Raw genomic sequence first — 20,669 nt, 5'->3', positions numbered from 1 at the left:
GATTTCACAGCTGCACCACGTCTCTGAACAGGTGCCATTTGTGGTCCTTATACACACACAGTACGTATCACTCCGCGAGGCTCCTCCTCGGTAGCCGTAATCCTCTGGCAATCCATCAAGTGGTGCAGCTCCGTAGCTTAGCAAAGTCATATTAAAACATTTTTTGACAGATTGCTGAGCGCTGTGTACCACATAAAATCGGTTCGCGGTCAGTAAGCACAACCAGAATTCATACATAAGGCGCACTGTCGATTTTTGAGAAAATGAAAGGATTTTAGGCCGTGCAGCCCCTCCGGGCTGCATGTCGTTAGCGCGGTTAGCTCGTTAGCGCGGTTAGCTCGCTAACACGTTGACGCTGTCCAGCCCCACGCACGGTAACTCACTAACGGAGATTTTCCGCTTTCATCTTGTCATTGCCTGCAGGTGAAGCTATGGGGGAGGCGGAGTTGTGTTCAGTGAAGGAGAGGCGAGGCCGAGTAACGTTGCGTAGAGACAAAAGTGGACGAAAGAGAGGCAAACCTGCGGCTCCACAAGTATAATTATAACGTAACATAGACTATATCGATATAAACGATATTTTCACATCTTATATCTCGTATGAAAATATATCGATATTTTTAAAAAAAACTCGATATATCGCCCAGCCCTAGTCTTGCCCTACTCCACAATGTCCCCAGTATTGTTCAGTCAGTGCCTGTGTTACAAATCTGACATGTAGCCATTGTGTCTGGGTCATAATAATGTGATCCTCTACAGAGGTGACTGCATGCGGGCTAAACTGTGCACATATGTACATTTCAAAACACAGCTGCCATCTGCCAGAGAAAATTTCATTCTGCCCTTAATATAGTGCACATTTGTCATTGTAATTCGGGGTGGGTGATATCGCCTCAAATTATCATGTCGATATGGCCAGAAATATCATGCCCATTTTACTTCAATATAGAATAATCCAGACAAAAAGCTGGTCACAACATTTTATTGATATTTTCAGCTTGCAGGCAGCACCATTTATAATTGCAACTAAATAAAAGATCATTTTCAATCCTTTTTAAATGAGTCAAATGAACACTACGGCATCACTGAGAGTTACAAACTGTCTAAATCCTTTCACCTTTAATAAAATCAATGTGGCCGCTTTACCAGGTGTAACAAATAGGTTTAACATCCAGGCATCCATGAAAACAGAGTTTATGAAGGTTAACAGAGTTAGAAGCAAGCAGGAAGTTGGCTTGCTAGTTTCCACCTAAACATGATATAGCATGTTCTGACTAAGGGGTTTCTGAAAAATTAAGACATACAGCTCTGCTGTCACTTCCAACATAAATGAAGACAGAAAACTAAACAGCAGTGACGGTTGTAGGGTTACTGAAGTTGGGCTAGCTGGTATATAATAATGTGCTACGTGGTGGGTAGCTACACAGCTACAGTATATTAGCATGATATAAACACATTAGCAGTGAAGCTAACTTTTTTCCCCACTCCACCTTAATAAATGCAGTGTAGTTTGGACCCGGAAGCAGGGTTGATAAATCATCACTCAAAGATCGGATACTGAAGAGGCAATCTTTTGAAACAAGATGCCAGGAGAAGCAGTATTATATCTAGTGACGCAGCACAAAAGTAACCTAGGTGAAATTGTTTCTAGATACTTCAGGTAAAACATATTTGTTTAACAATAACTTCTGTGACTGTTGAGAATGCTCTGGAAGTTATTTTAAACTAAAATAAAGTTTGTACCTCAGATGTTGGGTCAAGCTATTCAAACCAGCTGCTTAACCACATCAGTAATTTGCATCCACTGTTTGTTATTCTTGTCATATGAAGCGCAGCTAGTGAGTACTCCTGCCACGCTGGGTGAGTCGTGTGTTTACATTTCGGTCCCAAGTCACCGGCTGCTAGCTTCTCGTCCTTTAAAGTCTGGCTGCACCTTCAGTGTATTTGTGCTGGCTAAAGGTGGAGAAACACTTGTCGTTTACACCTTTAACCTCCTAAGACCCGAACTCTTCCACGGCATGCATTTTAAATTTCTCTATGATATTTGGGCATATTGGGACCCAATGAATGTAAAAACAAAGAATTACCTGATTTTTGTTTCTAAGAAAAATGAGAGCCACATACAGTGGGGCAAAAAAGTATTTAGTCAGTACCGATTGTGCAAGTTCCCCCACTTAAAATGATGACAGAGGTCAGTAATTTGCACCAGAGGTACACTTCAACTGTGAGAGACAGAATGTGAAAAAAAAAAAAAATATCCATGAATCCACATGGTAGGATTTGTAAAGAATTTATTCGTAAATCAGGGTGGAAAATAAGTATTTGGTCACCTCAAACAAGGAAAATCTCTGGCTCTCACAGACCTGTAACGTCTTCTGTAAGAAGCTTTTCTGTCCCCCACTCGTTACCTGTATGAATGGCACCTGTTTGAACTCATCATCTGTATAAAAGACACCTGTCCACAGCCTCAAACAGTCAGACTCCAAACTCCGCCATGGCCAAGACCAAAGAGCTTTCGAAGGACACCAGGAAAAGTATTGTAGACCTGCACCAGACTGGGGAGAGTGAATCTACAATAGGCAAGCAGCTTGGTGTGAAAAAAATCAACTGTGGGAGCAATCATCAAAAAATGGAAGACATACAAGACCACTGATAATCTCCCTCGATCTGGGGCTCCACGCAAGATCTCATCCCGTGGGGTCAAAATGATCATGAGAACGGTGAGCAAAGATCCCAGAACCACACGGGGGGACCTGGTGAATGACCTGCAGAGAGCTGGGACCAAAGTAACAAAGGTCACCATCAGTAACACACTACAACGGCAGGGAATCAAATCCCGCAGTGCCAGACGTGTTCCGCTGCTGAAGCCAGTGCATGTCCAGGCCCGTCTGAAGTTTGCCAGAGAGCACATGGATGATACAGCAGAGGATTGGGAGAATGTCATGTGGTCAGATGAAACCAAAGTAGAACTTTTTGGTATAAACTCAACTCGTCGTGTTTGGAGGAAGAAGAATACTGAGTTGCATCCCAAGAACACCATACCTACTGTGAAGCATGGGGGTGGAAACATCATGCTATGGGGCTGTTTTTCTGCCAAGGGGACAGGACGACTGATCCGTGTTAAGGACAGAATGAATGGGGCCATGTATCGTGAGATTTTGAGCCAAAACCTCCTTCCATCAGTGAGAACTTTGAAGATGAAACGAGGCTGGGTCTTCCAACATGACAATGATCCAAAACACACCGCCCGGGCAACAAAGGAGTGGCTCCGTAAGAAGCATTTGAAAGTCCTGGAGTGGCCTAGCCAGTCTCCAGACCTCAACCCCATAGAAAATCTGTGGCGGGAGTTGAAAGTCCGTGTTGCTCGGCGACAGCCCCAAAACATCACTGCTCTCGAGAAGATCTGCATGGAGGAATGGGCCAAAATACCAGCTACTGTGTGTGCAAACCTGGTAAAGACCTATAGTAAACGTTTGACCTCTGTTATTGCCAACAAAGGTTATGTTACAAAGTATTGAGTTGTATTTTTGTTATTGACCAAATACTTATTTTCCACCCTGATTCACGAATAAATTCTTTACAAATCCTACCATGTGGATTCATGGATTTTTTTTTCACATTCTGTCTCTCACAGTTGAAGTGTACCTCTGGTGCAAATTACTGACCTCTGTCATCATTTTAAGTGGGGGAACTTGCACAATCGGTGGCTGACTAAATACTTTCTTGCCCCACTGTATGAGGATATTTGTTTCAAATTTCGATAGAACAGTGGGAGTATAATGTCCTTGTAAGTGGATATCAGGTCCTTGTAGTGCAAAATTGAGTACTTTGGTCTAAATAACCCAAAATGTGATGTCCACATATGTGGACGCAGGTCCTAGGAGGTTAATCTGGACAGTTTTCTTGTACATGTTGCAAAGTACTGTGTCCTTATTGGAGGTTGTTGAAGTAGCTCTCATCTTCAGTACTAAATGGTGACTCTTGCTCTCAGATATGCCTGGGCTCATCTCATTGTGTACAACAGGGAACAAACTCATGGTTGTTAGTAAATCTAGCCACTGTTAGTTTAATGGATGAGCACACTTCGAAAGCTTTCACCATGCTAAGAAAGAACAATCAATTTAGATAGATTTGTATTTCTACTTATAAAACACTTAACAAGGAACCAAGTCTCATCAACCATTTTAGATTAGAGTGCCTAATTCATTTCTGACTTTCTCAATGGATACCAGATTGACAGGATCTGATATAACGGAAATCACCATGTGGGCATCATGAAAACAACATTTCCTTTAGGTTAATCTGCAGCCTTTTAAAGCCATTTGCTTTAGACAAAACAAACACATACCTTGGAAAAAACAAAAACAAAAACAAAACACAACTACATAGCACCTCAGGTACATGTGAAAACAGAAGGACACACAAAAAAAAAAAAAAAAAGGGGGGGGGGGGGGGGGGGGGCACTAAGAGAAGCTAAGATATGCTGCACACTGAAGCCAGGAAAAGTTGAAGTATACGGAAAATAAGCACTCGGGGGAATACAAGAATGCAAAGAGATACAAGTGGGAAAAAGACACCATGAGTAGAGGGGGGGGGCCAAAAACAAGCTAGGCTTCAACAAACATGCCGTTCTTTGTTCTTAAGTGGCCCACTCCAAGTTTTCATACACACTATAACAGTGTAATTCACAATGCACGCATGCGGCGCCTGCTGAAAGGCTCCTCTGTATTCACCCACAAAGAAACTATTCAGCACATTTTGTCACAACATACAGAACACACTTTCACCAGCTACGCTCGAGCAACAGAAAGGCCAATCAATTTGTCAGCTTGATGCTAACAAAGCTACAACTAGAATTTACACTACTGTACAACATCTTACCCTGCAGATACACGGACAAATGCATTGAGCTGATGATGAGGGGAGGAGAGGGGGCTTTTTGTGTGCTTTACCGTTTTAAAGTGTAATACCTTTAGTCCTGTGCACACTCCTTGTGGCTACACATGAGAAGAGTCTGAGCAAGGAGTTCCAGGGTGGAGCTTGCAGCGATACACTAGCTGGCTTCGATTTCACTTGTACCACAGACATAGAGGTAAAGCATTTATACGCTCCCTTTGCGCCATATTTCTCTGGCCTTTTCCATGGAAACCACACAGTGTTACTGCTGCCCCAAACACACGACAAAACACAGGATCATGTTTCATCCTCCTGCTCACCCATTTGAGAAGAACAAGTTCATGAGGGTTGGGGTAAGCTGAAATGAAAGAACTGTGTCCAGACAGGCAAACTGATCCTTAATAGCTGGTAAAATGAGTTCTCAGAGGAGATGGCACAACAGAGTGGCCAAGGCTGGAAAGAGAGAGGGAAAAACGAAACAAAAAAAGTAGGTCACCGATGTTTTCACTGCAATGCTTCGACACAAACCATCAGATTTGTTTTCTGTTAAAATTAAAACCTTGAAAATCAAGTCTGTAAGCAGTCTGTTGGTGTGTGGTCAGTCAGCCACTCCCTTGTTTCTCCCTAATCGGTCAATACAGGAACAGACAGCAAAGCAAGGCAGTTTAGCCAACTCACAGTAGAGTTTCTTCAACACTGGATAATTATCCTTTAGCAAGTTCCACCTTTGTTTCTCCTGGTGCCAAATTTTCAGGAACTGTTTGGCACTACACCACTGCAGCATCTAACAGGTACAAATGCATCCAACAACCACCTTGTGAAATTGTAGGTTTGCTGGGGGGGAGGAACATTTCCCACAGTCAAACAGGGGTGATTTTGATAGAAAAACAAATCCTGTCCAGTGTACTTGAGTTGGAAGGTAGAAAAAAATATATATAAAAGTTTGATAGGAAAAAGCTCTGCTTTTTTGGTTTCTTAAGATGATAAGACTTGCGAGAGAAGGAAACAAAGAAAGTGTCCCAAATAAAGTCACTCCCTCACTGAGCGAAGTTCTCTCCGTCCAAGAGTGTGGTTGGTGTTGCTGCTGCTGGGTGCGTTTGTGAGAAAGACAGAGAGCAAAGCTAAGCCGGCATCCAATGTCAGTCCAAACAGCAGCCTCGCTCACACCCTCCCCGCTCTCCCCTGACACTCCCTACCCAAACACATAACCCTCTCTCCTCAAACAGCTGACACTTGACAAATTTTATTTTCACCTGAAAATATACATACAGAAATTATACAGACAGTGTATGTACACGTCTGTATACTTTCTTGCATTTTTTCCTGCCTCAAGCTCGCGTATTTCGCTCCCCTTCTTAGGTGGACATTCCTTCTCTCGCTCTCCCACTTGTGTTTCTTTCTCTCTGCCCCCTCCGTTCCACTGCCTCTGTGGTTAAGCAAGTCTCAGATTTCAGCCTCATCTGGCTGCAGGCTGTACCACCAGCTGCCCTCACTGACACCATACCTCACTTTCTCACTGCCTTTTCTCTTCATTCTGTTCTATCGACTTTCACCCTCACATTGCTTGCCACAGTGCAGCAGGTCTGTACATAGCATTAAGCACTCAAACACTAAATCAGCAGATTCAAACAAAATGGTCTCTGTAGCTTAAACAAGTCAAACAAGAAACTTTTTTTAAATCCAGGTCTGTTAGTCAATTTTCTCCTCCTACAAACAGGACCATATTCTCTTTAAAAAAAACAAAAAAAAAAAACATGTGTATAACTGAGCCAACTAAGAAGGGAAGCAAGATTTAAAAAACAAAAAAAACCTAAATATTACTGTGAGCTGCAATCTGTCAGCAGGAGAGAAAGTGATAGCTAGCTTAGTGCACAGGGAAACACAGACCCGGTTCACATGCAGCACTCGAGTGCGTCTTGGTGATCTGATCCCATATGGACAGATCTAAACACAGATGTAACTGCCCCCAAACACGATGACTCACGGACTCTGCTTCTGGCCACCATCGTGGCCGACAATAATGCCAGCAATGACGTAGAACGACTGCTGTATAGTGTGTGCTGTGCCTGCAAGTACTGCCAAAAGTGCACGTCTATTTTTGAACTGCAAAATAAATCACAAATGATATTCGGGTTATGAAGAGATTCAAACTTTAATACCTTTTTATAAAACGAACTCTGCTTACAAGAAGACAGTATATGTGATGGATGATGCTTCTGTGTCTGAAAAGTGAAGCAGATGCACAACTTCCTTAAACCTGCGTTCTTTTTATATGTCCACCAACGGAGCAATAACTGCAATTGAAAAGAAACGTCCAGTACAAGTCTGAGAAAACAGCCCTTGCACGTGCCCTCAGTAAAGACTTTCCTGATCAATCTCTGTGCTCAGCCTCTCAAAAGTCCATTTTGCATGTGTATGGTCACTTGAGTTTCACAAAAGAGGATTATCCAGGGTACGCTCACTGTAACAATTTGTGACAAGTCTGAACCACATGCTTCTGGTTTCACAGTCACACCTACCTCATGCCGTCCCTTTCCCAGCCTGTATGTGGACACTAAGCCCTTTCTTCTATACTCTGTGTGACAATGGCAGATAGAATTTAAGGGCACATCTTTGACAGGTCGTGCCAATTCACTTGATTTTTAAGTTACTTGCATGGTAGTAAAACAAATCGGACTGTAAAAGGAAAGGACAGCGTCATTTCATATGGAAATGTGGGCTTGTGCTTTACTCTATCCTGTCTTACAACCCCTCACCAAGGCATGCCTTTCACATCTCCAACTCACTGATCTTGTTTCAGTTCATTGATATGCTATTGGCATGACAAAATGCAAAAATCTGCACTACTGAAGGATGTTTAAGGTGTAAATAGTTTCTCTTTCCATCCTCTCCTCTGTAGCCCCTGTGGATGTAGGGGATTACATGTTTGGGTCGCCAGTGATTAACTGCTGCCTGGTCCAGATGGCTCATTGTTGTATATATTGCCCTTGCCCCTTTTAATAACACAATTTGGGCATTGGCTACTGTCACTAGCTCTGTTTTACAGCCCACATTGTGCATGCGTGTTACAGCGGTCTCTCTTTGCGCCTGTATTTCTTCTACTGCTGCCAAGTTTCTGACTGTATTCGGTTTATATTGTCTGGCAATAATGCGAACAGATGTGGCGTAACCACTGAGAAAAGATTACAGCAGAGGCAGTACGGTAGCATGCCCCATGTCTCGCTCGTGGTTTAGTCAGTATAGTCAAAAAAAAAAAAAGGGTGATTTTTTTTTGGGGGGGGGGGGGGGGGGGGGGGGCAGACGAGAAAATTAACACTCAAGTGTGATCAGTTCAGTGACATACTCAACAATAGGTACACTACACTGATCATCATAGAGAGGGGTGGTGAATAGAAAGGAAAATGCCTGTAGGTCCTTTAAAAATGCACTTATTTGAATTTTAGGTCTCTGAAATTGTTTACAAGATATTTGAATATGTCCTACAAGTTGCATTAATATTAGTCTTACTTCCATCTGGGTCTTGGGGAACAATATTAATCACTAATACACATTTTTCGACATCGCAAACTATCAAAAGGATGTCTGTCTAGTAGATAGCAATGTATTGTGAGGTAGCGCCATGCCCTCTTGGGTTTTAAATGCACCTTAGAACACACATGCATCAACACTACATATGAGCGGGCGGAGGGAGGTTTGGAGTCTTCACACACCCCCGTTCTGTTGCCTGCTGGAGCGGGGGTCTGGGAGGAAGAGTTGGCCGTCCGATTGGGGTCTGGAATGTGGGGCCTCCTTGCTGCTGCCGCCGAGTCGGGGCGGTCTGCTTCTCTCCACCCCAGGGGAAAGGGTAACACTACCTGGGTCTGGGTGCAGTTTCCCCCTCCAGGGGCAAGGGTACCTAGACCTGCTTGGGTCTAGGTTTGCTTGGGGAGTGTGATTGTGTGTACAGGGTTAACATGGCTACTACTTCAACTTATAACTTTAAAAACCCATTTCTGCATACACTACTTTCATCTATGACAAGTGCAAAATCTGTGAGATCATGACACTGAAAGAACCTGGGGGGACCGTTTGTGGACATTCAGTCCCAGTTTTAAAACCTTTACACATCTGAGTAGCAAACTGCACCAGCATCCATTCTACCTACAAAACAGTCTAAAACTGGAGTTTGTGTCCAAAAAAAACAAAAAAAAAAAAAAAAATTCAGACAAAAATGATTGCACTGATGAACACGCACAGAGCAAAGCAGGCAGTTGGCTAATGGTTCCTTTTAGCCTTTAAACAATGTTCACATAACTTAGTTGATTGTGTGTGCAATTGTTCTAAGATGCTCTCTTGCATAGGTGAACTAACAGCAGGCTGCCACTGTGCATTCCTCGGCTCTGATTTCATAAAAAACATATTTAAAGATTTGCAAGACCCTTTCCACTTCTGTTTACAAACATTGTATTGTCTCTACTGAATGTAAAATTCTCAGAGGTAAAACATTGGCAGACCAAAAGAAAACAGAAAAATGCCACCAAATACAAATTGAAATTACCGTAATTGTCGGGCTATAAGCCGCTACTTTTTGCACAAGCTTTGAACCCTGCGGCTTTTAGTCAGGTGCGACTTTTCTATGGATTGTCCATGATTTTTGTCATATCGTAAGACGATTTGTTTTGTTTGTTCCGCTGTTGTACGGCACTACGTTGCCTGGCGGAAGGGGATGTGATCAGACACACAGTATCTGGGTTCAAGAGTGGTATGTTGGTCACGTTTTCATCCGCCAGGCAACATAGTGCCGTACAAGTAGCGCGAAAAACAAACTTCAAATTAACGCTACGCGTTCAGCGGGAGTCGTGGATGACGAGCGGCGATAAACTTGCGAAAAGCAAGTTATGCTCAACTCCACCGGTGGAATCTGACAGCGTGGAAAAGTGTGAAAACATCCATGATCACCAACGGATTTCGAAGGGCTGGACTGCTGCATGATGGAGAGGAGGACACCGCCACGGCCCTTCTGAGGGTGTTTGACTCTAACACTGACAACGAGGATTTCTTTGGTTTTGAAAGTGACAACGAAGGAGAGAAGCTGAGAGTGGATGACGTAGCCATCCTGAGCCTGTTCGTATCCGACACTGGAGAAGAGGACTTTGGTGGTTTTAGTGCGCAGGAAGATGGTGGTAAATGACTTGACTTTTCTTCTTGTTAAAGCCGTGTCACTGCATCTGAGCATAAAAGGTAGTCTGAATCTATTTTTCTGGTGTGTTGTAGGTTATTGTTATGTACTACATTTGTTACTCATTTATGAAGCACAGTACATGTTTCGTACTTGTAATTACCGCTACTTGTACATATACCTAAAAAGTTATGCAAATATGTACCCGTAACTTGTTTTTCAAAATATTAATAAAAGTGATGTCTCCAAACAGCCATCTCTTTCCTGACAATTCCCTTTGTGCATATTCTCTTACATATGATAAGTCAACATTGAAACACCTGCGGCTTTTAGTCAGGTGCGGCTAATGTATGTACAAAACAGGATTTTCCCCTGATTTTAGCTTGTGCGGCTAATATTCAGGTGCGCTTTGTAGTCCGGGAAATACGGTAATTACACAGTAACATTAAGAAGACCCTCTTCATTACGATGCATTATACTTCAATACAAAGGGTCAATCGTTGTTCAAAGTGCACATCCGGACCAAATGTGCGTTTGGCATTTTGAAGGAGAAAGAATATCATGTTGCAACCACACTTTCACTTCAAAAACAAACTACACAGCAAGGCACTTCCACTTCAGTCTGTGAATGCTCACTAAAGAGATGACCTTTGGCATGTTATTTCGATCTTCATCTGCAAATTAAGTGCCACCTACTTCAAAGACAGGGCCAGTCTTAATATACATATTAAAAGGACACAATGTTTAAAAAAAAAAAAAAACCCACACACAACACACAACCACAACCTGAAGTAGAAGCACCACAAATAAACATGCAGGTGTATCTATGCATTTACTGAGGCACCATGCATGATCCTACAGCTCCTATGCTAGAACTTTAAAGCAAGCTCAATTCTCATTCAATCAAGGCAACAGGTTGCATATATGCATAAAACTGTAACCATTAATAATAATAATAATAATAATAATAATAATAATAATAATAATAATATCATCATCATCATCCACCAACTACAGTTTGATTTCATAGTGCTACAGAAATGGAATGGACTGATTTCAAAATCCAGACCCAGTCAACAGTTGGCTCTTTCCCATAGCAGGAAAAACAACTTGGGAACAATGCAGCCTAGCAGCTTGTTACCATGGAGAAGCCACACAGAACAGGGATATCAAGGTGGAGGCAAAACCAACCACACAGACAGACACAGACCCTATCTTGTGTGTTAGCACCTAATATAGAAATACACACAGAGATAAAACAAGCAGGGACTCCCTTTGGCATTAGTAGCAGATCTAGAATTACCTCACTGTTAGTGAGCCGATGACTCACTGCTCTCTTTCTCACATTCACACACCGCCAGTATTAGGTTGGACAAAAACAGCTGTCATGCTTATAATTTTTTCAACGCCAGCTGCTAAAGTTGTGCCAGCACAGTAGAAGATGCAAAGATCTCCTAAAAAGTTCAGTCACAGACTTGTCTTCACACACATCAACATTTATATTTAAAAAAAATAAAAATAAATCTGTTATTGTCAAATTTCACATGTAATTAGTCAACAAAAGGACAACTTGGTATACATCTCAAGTTCACCCTTGCTGTAAGACTGTCAAAGATAATATTTCTTAAAAATACATTTCTCGTCTCGTGTCATATTAGAGGTGGGCGATATAAACAATATAAATTTGGCCAACGATAGAGATTTTGACTATATCGCTCTATCGCGATAGCACATGTTGATGATGTCATCAAGCTCCGCCTGCCTGTTTTGGTCGAAAGCATCGCAGCGGCTAAAACCATTATCATCTGCAAATTCTGGCGGGCGACAGTCATAGCAAAGAGATGAAGCACTTTTGAAATATGGGGAAAGCCAAAAACTGCACTTCCTCCACTTCCGTAACATTGATTCATTAATGTTGAATTCTCTCGCAGCTGTTCTATTCCCATGTTGTTGCAGTATATAGAGATTGAAAATGTGACGTCATTCAGGGGTAAAACCGCAAAGGATTCTGGGAACTCGTGGCAAGAGGTACTAGCGCACGCAGGCTTTCAATTGAAATCAGTTACACAGCGATAAAAAGAAAACACAAAAGAAAAATGGCAAAAAGCTGTTGTATTATTAACTGCAATAGCCGGTCGCATGACAGCCACGGGAAGCCGAGGAGTAAAGAGATCGGTTGTTATCGGATTACGTCGTTGAAGAGAAATTGTTCGAGCCATGTTTCCGAAGTAACAAAGAGGCGACGGATGGCCTGGATTGCAGCTATTCAAAGACCAAATATAACGTCCTAGAACACTCCAGCTCACAGGTTAGTCTGCTCCAAAGCATTTCCACAAAGGTCAGTGTTTTGTAGTAGTTAATATGTCATTTTTCATAACATAATTGGTGATATAGGTTACAAGCAAGTCTGGCGCTGAACAGAAATTGTCGCTCCTGTGTTTATTGTGCATAAATAGTGAATTGTCCCGACACAATATTGTGTTTCGCTTCTGTTATTACCATGGTACACTGACAAAAACATACTTTTATTCACAGGATAAAACAGTTGTTTTGTATCACTAATTGACCAGTGCGATTACAACATACAATATTATTGTCACTGCTACATTTCTGTAATGTGAACCAGAAATTATTTCCACTACTAATTAATTACCTTTGAGTAGAGCTGGGCAATAGAACGATAACGATATGTATCGCGATATAACTTTTACTCGATAGAGAAATTAAGCTATCGCGATAGACCTCGCCGCTCTTGTCCTCAAAAAAAAAAAAGAAAAAAAAAAAAAAAAAAAAAAAAAAAGGTCAGCCAATCCAAATTAAGTAGCGCAGAGCCGAACCAATCACAGCCGCAGCGTCACGTCGCGTGACTTGTTACGTACAGCACAAGTGCCAAGCCGCACGTGTGTTTGTTTGGGAAGCAGCCAGCGCGTAATGGAGGAAATGAGTGTGCCGACTAGAAAAATCAACCGAGCGTGACCGAAGAGAAAACAGATGATGGTTCCAATGCCGGAGAGATTGTCGAACGGAAGAGCCATAGAAGTTCCGTAGTGTGAAGGTATTTCGGCTATTTCAAGTCAAAAAACAGAGTAGCGTGCACTGTAAATTGTGCCGAAAGCAAGTCTGGAAATACAATAAACTGGTGCATGCGTCACACTGTGCGCTAGGGCTGAACGATTATGGAAAATAATCTAATTGCAATTTTTTGCCCCAATATTGCGATTGCGATGTGATATGCGATTATTTTTTAAGGTCTTTGTCTTCTGTATTATTAAACAAAGACAAGCAATACATCATATAGTATGGCCAATACTATATTACATTAATTTTAAACTGTTCTTTCCTGGAAGACAGACCTCTGTTATGATGACATGAGGTGATGCATGAATTGATGACTGACATTTTTATTTAACTTCTTCAATCACAACAGTATATTTGAACATACACAATAGTTTATTTTTAGCTTACAAACATCTGAGCATAAAGTGCTGACAAGGAACCCTGGTGTAAACATTAAAATGAAAGTCAGTACAATGTGCAGATTGCAGAAATATACATAAAAAAAAAAAAATCAGTGGCTTTACCACACTCAGTTTTTCGACATCTGTGAACTACTAGACAGTCATTCAATTAAAAAAATAATATTAAATAAATAAAACTAATAAATAAAAAATACACACATCTTACTGATCTCTGCAGTCAGTAACATTACACATAAAGTGCAAACATAATAGCAATTGTATAAACACACACACACACACACAAACACGCCTTTAAAATTTAAAGGCGTGAAATTGGACGGTCTAGTTCTGATTAGCGTCACCGCTGTCTTGGTGGAGTTTAATAAACTCGGCCGTCTGCTTCTTGCTATCTAAAATATAACCAGACACTGGTGTAAATTCTCGACCGTCTCATACTTCTGTTTAATAAGTTTTCTGTTTGACGTTTAGTCAGCTGTGTGAAAACCAAGGAGGAACCCACCCGGGGGATTAATAAAGTTTTATTTTATCTAATCTAATAACTTTAATCTCAGCCAAACCGATTTACTCACGAACAAACAAAACACTGAAAAAAGCCCAACAATAACATTTTTAGGTTGTCTAAGTGACTTATATATTACGTTTAACCCGAGCAGCGAAACTCCGCGGTGATCTGAAAATAATGTGCCGGGAGTTGTGCCGTTCTCGGCCGCATCAGTAACCCTCGAGCTCCCGGCTAGCTGTCGAGCTGGTGGGTAGCAGACGCCTCTGAAAACGTCGAAGCACTTTTGCAAATATGGGATATCTTGATAAACCGAGCAGATATTTGATGTTTACACAGCTACTTTCTCGCCTGAAAATATGTTAAAAGTTTATTTTGTGACCCTGAAAGATTAGTATGAGTAATTTTAAAACTTAGTAGCGGCCGCCATTGCTGGAAACTGGAGTTTGGCTGGGCCGCGCTATGAATTCTGGGATATGGTAGTAATTTGGACAGCCTTCGGCGCGTCGCTGTGACGTAATCGGTCTACAAATGCGGCCTCAGGAGGATGCAGCCCATGAATTTGGACATGTCCAGAGTATAATCGCAGCCTTTGCGGTTAGAAAATTGCACTTGATCATGTCGCGATATTATCGCAAATGCGATATATCGTTCAGCCCTACTGTGCGCCACGTTATTGTTTCGGTGAAATGAATTTCTACAATACTGTTACTGTTAATTCTACTCTCTGCAGTGTTTAAATGCTTACATATACACACAGTTACTGTCCCTCCACACATACGACTCTGTTCTGCTTCTATGCCCCAGCTTTGTTTACTTTTTCCCACCGAGGCTTCTAGACTTCTGATTGGCCAACATTTCGGCACGGTTAGGAATCTAGCGCCCCCTGCTGCTTTGGCATGTTCATAGCAGCGTTTTCCTTCATTTCTGCCTTTATGTGTGGACGGGATTATTTTTTAAAACGAAAACTGAAAATCTCCAATTTCAAAAATACCCGTGTACGCGTGGACGTAGCCTCAGTCTCTGACTGGAAGCGCTAATTCGTCATTCGGCTTTTGTCAGACTAAAGTAACTGTTAAAACTGTTTGAAAAGCTAAGCTATACAACAAGGAGAGATTGAGAATTTCCTTTTAGTTCTCAGTTTATTTGATATTGACAAAAGTTAGTCAGTTTTGTCTGTTCTTCTGTAAAACAAACTAAGATTTATTTTTAGAATTAATATTTTGTTTCTAAGTGGAATTGACAATTTAGTAGTCTGTTTCGTTTGTTCTATTTTGAAACTTAAACGCTTTAAGTTTCAAAATAGAACAAACGAATTTTAGGCAATATCGCCCAGCCCTAAGTCATATGACACTATGCATGCATGCACAAGCACACAGGTAGTCAGGTGACAGCAGGAGCAGCAACAGAAGTAGACAGGCAGCTCTGATGGACCAAATGAATTTTGAATTTCAAATACAAGACGAGTCAGCTAAGCTTTCAAGAAAAAGGGTGGAATGTGATGCTAATTAAACCAACTGGCCAAGAACTAACAGCAAAAAGGGTCTACTGCTGGAAAGAGAAGAGGCACATCAAATGCACACCACCGTTTGAGGTTCAAGCACAGTGTTTCCCAAAAAGACGACACCATGGGGAACCAGGGTCAGTCTTCCCAAGCACAGGAAGCATCATAACATAATACAGCTGACAACAGCATGAAAGCAAAATGAGGTCTGCACACACTTCTGTTATTTGGGAAACACTGCAAGTAAAAGTACTGAGGTAAGGCAGTCAGCAGCAATTGACCTTTCAAGTATACTGAGTGCAGGAACGTGCTGGCAAACATACCTGGGAGTGTTACCCGAGGAAAGTCTGTGGGAAACTAGAATTCGCAGTGAAGACAGGTTTAACCATCAGAACAAGCAGTATGTGCCCGTTCAACATTGCCCGTGAGCACACATACGTGGTTACGTTATCCTCAGTTCAGAAGTCAAATACAAAAGACAACTGGCAGAATTAAAAAGGTAATCATTTCTTATGTTGAGCTGAAGCTGAGGGTTGCACACAACGACAATCATCTTCATGTTTGATTACCCAACGTATTGTGGTGGAAACCTGGCACTGCCGTGTCTAAGATGAGTACAATAAAACAAAGCACCAGCATCTGAGAAATTTCTGAGCCAACAAGCAGAACCCTCGCTGGGTAAGCTAAGACAATAGGCTGCAGGTTGTTTCTTTGGTCATCAAAAAAAATAATCCCATAGAGTTTGTAGTCCTTTTCCTCAACAAGCGTGTGTGCATGCGAGGCGGGAGGGATTGGCCGGACATCCACTTCTGTCACCGTTTTAACAATGGCTGGTTGCTGCATAGTGGTCAAATGGTTCAGACATTTCCTGCCTTTAACTCCAAGTGCTATTCCACTGAGAGCAAATACTGCATTAGAGATTTGATAAAAGAAATATTTAACAACATTTTACATTGGTCAGAATAAACAAACCCATTCCAGATGGAACCTCTTAAATACAGTCTGTAAAATGAAAGATGAAAAAGCTTTTATTTTCTTGCATTTTAATGAGCTTTGGGATTTCACAAGGATGAGTCTTTCCTATCAATGACATAAATCCTTTCATCCTGGCATCTGTCAGCTTTCATCCACATATGAAAACCACCCTGGGGGCTACAATACCAAGTGACTAAGCCTCTCTGAAAGCTATGGAAAACCCTTGGGTCAAAACAAGTTCATCTCTACTGCTGCATTACAGACAACCAACACTTAACTGTGGCAGTCAGCAGAAACCAAGAAGGATCATACATACACGTCTACATGCTGTGTTTCTTTTCCCTGCCAAATGCAGTTAGATGGACTAAAGACATGTTATAGCTGGACAAACTTTATCAACCAGTTAAAACAGCGCAGTGCATACATATGGGTGTGTAAGGTCTCTGAAAGAAAAAGGTTCTCTGATTTTGTGGTCTGCAGCAAAATGAGAAAAATTTCAGTGTGTAAAGAAGTGTTTTTAAGGTACAATGCAGAACTTGTATCTAGCATCTAAGTGCAGCCCAATAACTGGTTTTCAAGGAGAGGGGAGATTAATTATAGTGAACTGAAATCAACCACATCCTGACAGAAGATATTTAAATACAAGTTGCAATTATTAAAACCTGTATTGCAATTCCCAATTACAGTGTAACAGACTCCCACCTCCCAATCAATACCCTGTATCTCATGTTTATAACATGCTGAAAAGACCATATTTTTCCAACTGTAGGGCAGATCATGTACTTCCAATAATTTGCATCTCAAGATAATGAGACGCTACACCTGACCAGACCGACATCTGCCGTGTAATCTTACTGTAAAATCTCAAATACTGTTTCAAGCATGACACACAAGTCCAGCACTTCGGAGGTTGGAGGCCTGTTTAGAGAGTATTTAATTTGTCAAAAGCTGAAAGAATTAAACAGTCACATTGGGGGGGTTTTTTGGTAATACAATCCCAGAGTTTTACAACTAGTGCATCCCTTTGTCTAGGTTCATTTAATTTGTACATTTATTTACGTTTTATTTGGTCTTACTCTGTGAGGAGCTATGGGCTGCACGTCTGTATGCAAAGTGCTACATAAACAGTGGTATGGCTTTATTATTTGATTGACCTCGGCTTAGATCCATCCAGCCTGAGCAGAGGTTTTGTAAAGTAGGGCAACAACTGTGATCAATATGGAGGTTGCTTTTTTAAGCCAACTTCAGCGAAAGGTCATATTGTGATACCACTGTGCATCTGTCCACAGCCCTAATTCATAACTCATCTACAGGTGTCCACGTAAACGACTACGTGATCGCTCAACTACTGCTCATGCAATGCAAACTGCAGTGAACATGTAACGATGGCGATTAGAGCCCTTTAATAATCAATAACGACCAGGAGCTGACATTAGTCTTATAATAGACAAGTCAAACACGCCGACTCCGACTGTAACCTTTACTTGGAGTAAACATTAGTCATCACTTCCTCTACAGCCGTTATGCCAGCAACAGTGCTACACAAAACAATGCCACGACGAGTTTCTGTTGACCTGGTCTAACCTACTTTGAAAGCAAAATGGCCTTGTCTTTGCAAGGCAGACAACGGCGTATCCTAGCAAACAGTTTCCACTGCAGGCACACAAGGCCTCGTCTTGCCGTAAAGCAGTATCCCACAGCTTACTAGCTAGCTGAGTCGGTGAGTTTGTTAGCTTAGCTGGTGTGTGAACATGCTAAGAAACGGTACCCTTCCATTTCCCCCCACTCACACCAGTTAGTAAACGTTAACAACAACGTTTAGTCGCTACGCGTGTCAACCCGTTAACCACTGCAGGCAAGAGGCGTTTAAAAGATCAGCAAACAAGCCGGACAGTAGGCTAGCTAACCGCCAGCATTATTAGCACTGCGCTAACGAAGGAAGCTAGCGTCTGCTCTGCTAGTCAACGGGGCTGTTGTTTTCACCGACACACACTCCACTCGAAAATCTGATGTTTCACTGTCTGCGGCACACCCGCTTACCTCGAAAGAATTATCCTTCAGTTCACCACGGAGAAACAGGTGAATGTGTGGCACCGGGACAGACACAGGATCCCTCTCTGTCGTCGTTTGCTCGATGTACACATTGGCTCAGCTCCTGGAACAGAGACGAGACGGCAGGCGTTAAGTACCAGCCGCTCAGAGCGCGCACAGTTAAGTTTGCCACGGGAGCGCGCCTTGCACGAATTGCAGGTTGCTCGAAATGGTTCAATTTTATAATAATAACAATAATGCGAAAATAAATATACGCATATATGATTGCATCCCACACAATTTACTGCATATCTTTTGAAGCTGTTTCACATTATGAAAATATTCTCACCGTTTACAAAGAATATTAACGCATGCTCACACTTGTACTATCGCCTTAAAATCAAGGCTCGTCTAGCAGGTTCTCACCTTAGTTTCACTTCATTATACTATTCGCCTGCATCTTGTATCTGTACTGGATTTGATCTCTTGCCTCTCCGCTATAATGTAAGTGAAGGAAACTGCACATATGCTTAAACCAACAAGTCCCACAGATAATCCTTAGAAATTGGACATTTAAATCAGCAGTTTTAATGAAAAAAATAGCAAAGGGTTTTAAAAAGAGACTTTGGACAGGTATAGCGAAGATTGAGGTCAATCTTGATGCTGGACACATGTAACTGGCTGGGATTAAGATTTAGAGGTCGTGTTGTTTCTTTCATAGCAATCTGGACATAAGGGAAGCCATCACCACGCCCCCCCGCCCCCCCCCCCCCCCCTCACACACACACACACACACACAGCCATCTACCATCAGGAGGGATGAGGGGTAGGAGGGGGAGCTAAATAGTAATGTGAGGTGGGGGTGGGAGGAGCTGCTGCGCAGGCTGGGATTACAGAGAAGGATTGGTTATGCAAGTGTGTTGTCCCAGTAGGCAAGCTGCAGCAGGAGCAAACAGTAGGCTGAGAGACACTCAGACAGCAAGAATAGTAAGAGAAACAGCAGACCTTTGTAAATATAATCCTGCTGTCCTCCCGTAAACAGTGGCTATAAGCCTTCTACTGTAACCGGGCAGAGTGCAACACATTTTCTTTGTAAATACATGAAGTACACCATCATTGCATGCACACCAGAAACAACTTCTCACATTTAGGGTATCACATGTGCATTTAAATATAACAGCTTACTTTGGACACATATACATCACATGCGCACTTCTTCTCTAAACAAAAAACACAAAAGAGTATCTCTGCTTTTTTGGGTCAGTTACTGTAGAAACAGAACTCAAGAGAAAATACAGAGTACTGGAGAAATATAAAGAGGGTATGACATTTTTATAAGGACACAATAAAAGACAGTGGGATGTCAAATGTCTGAATTCGGTCAATTATGAGGATGTCCCTTTTTTCATCATTTAGCTAGGAAAAAACCAATCTACCAATTGTGAATGCACTGGAGGCACTCATTAAGCCCATTTCTTTATATTAATTAGAGGAATAGAGCAAGCAAATAAAAAGGAATGGAACTACAGAGAGCACCAAGGAGAATGTGGGAGAGGGGCTGGGGAAGGAAGACAAGAGGAAGTGGAGCAATCCAAACCCATGAGAATGTTAAGCTGTGCTGGTATGCTAGAGGAATTTGAATTTCTTGGCCGGACATAACAACATGCACAGTTTTTTTTTTTCCTTTAGCAAAGTGAGAAAGAGAAAAGGGTGGAGGGAAGACGCCAAAAAGAAATGTGGAAGGAAGAGATAGTTTGAAGAGGAGAGGCAGAAAATAGAGTTTAAGAGAAAGGGAGGAAGGAAGTTGTGAGACAAGGATAATGGATGTAATGCAAATGGGAGAAGAGTATGGAGAAAGAGGATGGGAATGGAGGGGTATGTGGGAACGGGGGGAGTGTTAAAAGAAACGAAGGAGGAAATGGGTGAGTGAGAGCTGGCAGAATCATCAGCACATTCCAGACATAATGTTGTTTGGCAGTAGATTGTTATGCTGAAATCAAAGCAAGTTAGTAGCTGTGCATTGGCCAAGATCCTCTCCGAAAAACTTGTTTGCTGCTGTCTGGAAGCCTGGTCAAGTGGAAAACCTTGACCGGGCTGTATGGGCAGAAATCTGTGCCATCAGAAACTGAA

At 41.9% G+C, this 20,669-nt stretch overlaps 1 protein-coding gene across 2 annotated transcripts in view; it reads right to left on the bottom strand.

Annotated features, from left to right (window-relative positions):
• siah1 (siah E3 ubiquitin protein ligase 1) overlaps nt 1-18,719 on the bottom strand; it is a 39,525-nt gene extending 20,806 nt beyond the window's left edge. For both annotated transcript variants that reach the window (XM_076885515.1, XM_076885514.1), the window contains exon 1: nt 18,549-18,719. The gene's annotated coding sequence lies outside the window, so the exon portion shown is untranslated. The remainder of the gene's footprint in view (nt 1-18,548) is intronic.
• Between the last annotated feature and the right edge of the window lie 1,950 nt (nt 18,720-20,669).

The sequence above is a fragment of the Maylandia zebra genome, linkage group LG7 (assembly GCF_041146795.1).
Source record: "Maylandia zebra isolate NMK-2024a linkage group LG7, Mzebra_GT3a, whole genome shotgun sequence".
Classification (NCBI taxonomy): Eukaryota; Metazoa; Chordata; class Actinopteri; order Cichliformes; family Cichlidae; genus Maylandia; species Maylandia zebra.
The sequence above is the reverse complement of the archived record's forward strand: the minus strand, read 5'-3'. Positions and strand labels throughout refer to the sequence as shown.